Raw genomic sequence first — 2,779 nt, forward strand, 5'->3', positions numbered from 1 at the left:
ACAGAGCGAGACTCCGTCTCAAAAAAAAAAAAAAGTTACAAAAATTAGCCAGGCGCAGTGGTATGCACTTATAATCCAGCTACTCAGGAGGCTGAGGCAGGAGAACCGCTTGAACCCAGGAGGCGAAGGTTGCAGTGAGCCAAGATCATGCCACTGCCTGGATGACAGACTGAGGCTCCATCTCGAAAAACAAAAAGTTAACTGCTGTGGTCCTCAACTTGCCATTTGTGCTCCAAAGACCACCCATCCTTGTGAAGCTAAGGGGAGACTAACATTACCCCAAGTTATGATGACGGTTTTTAATACTTTCAGATGCTGTTTATGTGTGCTGAACAACTTGTACTTACAAGGGCTATTTCACTTAAGCCTCACATCACTGATGCTCAGAGACTCAGTTCAGTAGCTCCCAAATAGTGGGGTTGGGCTTCAAACTCTGGCCCTCTGTGACTCCTGAGCCCTGCCTGGAATCTCCTTCCCCTTGTTTCAAACATTTTACAGCAGAAGAAAAACAGTTTCTAGACGACAGATGAAAACAGATGAAGCCGCAGGTATAATTAGGAGAGGAGGAGGCTGGGAAGATGGAGGTGGAGTCAACCGTTTAGCAGCTGACATGACCGCGAGGGAGTGGTTTAACATCTGACTTCCCCTCTGGGTTCCAGAGATCAGACGAGATCAGTTAATTATGAAGCATCATGCCAATTCGAAGAATGATTACCTAATCTTTCAGATTAATATAAAAAAGGAGAACAGCCCTGTTTCTATGTGGTACACGCCTGGAGTATGACTGGGTGTGATAACCTCTGAACATGCCACTCTGTGAGGTCAAGGTACAGAGATTAGGACTCTTCAGTATGCAAAGGCCAAGGCTGGAAGCTGAGATGGTCACCATTTAGAGAACCATGAAGTGTAGAGAGAGAATTCAAGATTCATATTCTAAATTCCATTGCTGAAACTTAGCAGGCCCAGATTTCAGAATGAAGAGCTGGAGCAGTTGCCCTGTTCAGAGTAAAACATTGTGGAACTCCACAGAGAAAGGACACAGATAAAAACATAAGCATCTTCAAAAAATAATCAGAGTTCTACAGTTTGTTTTGTTGTTGTTGCTTTGTTTTTTTTTTTTTTTGAGACAGAGTCTCACTCTGTTGCCCAGGCTGGAGTGCAGTGGCATGATCTCAGCTCACTGAAACCTCCGCTTTCTGGGTTCAGGCAATTCTCATGCCTCAGCCTCCCGAGTAGCTGGGATTACAGGTGCATGTCACCACGCCTGGCTAATTTTTGTATAAAAATAAAGAGTAAGAAAGTACTCTAAAAAGTAGAGATGATGTTTCACCATGTTGCCCAGGTTGATCTCGAACTCCTGACCTCAAGTGATCTGCCCACCTCGGCCTCCCAAAGTGCTGGGATTACAGGCATGAGCCACTGTGCTGGCCTACAATCAGTTCTTAAGAGAAAAAAGAAAAGTGCTTTGTGGATACATTCTGAACTATTTCAAACTGACATTGAAGAGAACAATTCCCAGCGGTGGCTCACGCCTGTAATCCCAGCACTTTGGGAGGCCGAGGCAGGCGGATCATGAGGTCAGGAGATTGAGATCATCCTGGCTAACACGGTGAAACCCCATCTCTACTAAAAATATGAAAAATTAGCCAGGCGTGGTGGCGGGCGCCTGCAGTCCCAGCTACTCAGGAGGCTGAGGCAGGAAAATGGCGTGAACCCGGGAGGTGGAGCTTGCAGTGAGCCGAGATAGCGCCACTGAACTCCAACCTGGATGAAAGAGCGAGAATCTGTCTCAAAAAAAAACAAAAGAACAATTCCCCTCCTTATTTCCCCTCCTTATTGTTCCTAGAGATGTCATTAGCAGAAACAAAATCTAATTTTTGCATATGCTGGTTTGTATCCTCCAGAGTTCAATACTTTGGGCCTGATTTCTTTTTTCTCCTGGAAAAAAAAAATTTATATACATATCTGTTTTACTCAAGTATTTGAATGTGTGTTAACCATTTTTTCAACTTGTCAACACCATTTGTAGCAGTTTTTTTTTTTTTTTTTAATCTACAGTCAGATGTATATACAGGGGGAAAAAAAATCCAAATTCTCCAATCAAAACAAAAAGCACTAGGGTGTTCAGGGAGCCATCATTTCCAGAATTGGAGACAAGGGTTTGGAAAGAAATTAGAAATGTTGGGCAATACAAGAAGTGTTCCTTCCATTATACATACTTTTTGACATTGAGGGTTTTCAGAGCTACATTCCTCCAACAGATGTCATCAATTTCGTGTGTCAATGAATGAAGCTCTGTTGAGAGTTCACTAATATGAATGTAACTTTTGCCAAATTCTTGACAAATGGGCATCAACCCAGAGGAAAAGGCTGGTTGCTGCTGCCTGTGAGAGCTTGCTTTCCATTTGTCACCAAAGCCATGGAGAAGCAAGGGTCGAGTCCAGGCCACATCAGGGCCTGCCGAGGCTGTTGCCCTAAACTTAAATGCTGATTCAGAACTGGAAGGAGCCTTCAGATCATTGAGGACAGAGAAAAACGAGACCTAGAAAGATTTAGTGTCTTGCTCAGAGTCATCCAGCTCCCATCAAGGCGGGCAGTGCAGCGCGGGGCCTGGAAACCAGAGGTGCTGGTTTGGCATCCGCTCCCTGCTTCCAGGCCGGCCCAGGTTGATGTTGCCATCTGGGCATTGATTTCTCCATCCCTCAAGGAGGTGGTTTCACTGCCCCTCTCTGCATGCCCACTCACTTCCTCAGGGCCGATAACCGAACGGGGCAGTGTG

The sequence above is a fragment of the Mandrillus leucophaeus genome, unplaced genomic scaffold (genome assembly GCF_000951045.1).
Source record: "Mandrillus leucophaeus isolate KB7577 unplaced genomic scaffold, Mleu.le_1.0 Scaffold12, whole genome shotgun sequence".
Taxonomy (NCBI): domain Eukaryota; kingdom Metazoa; phylum Chordata; class Mammalia; order Primates; family Cercopithecidae; genus Mandrillus; species Mandrillus leucophaeus.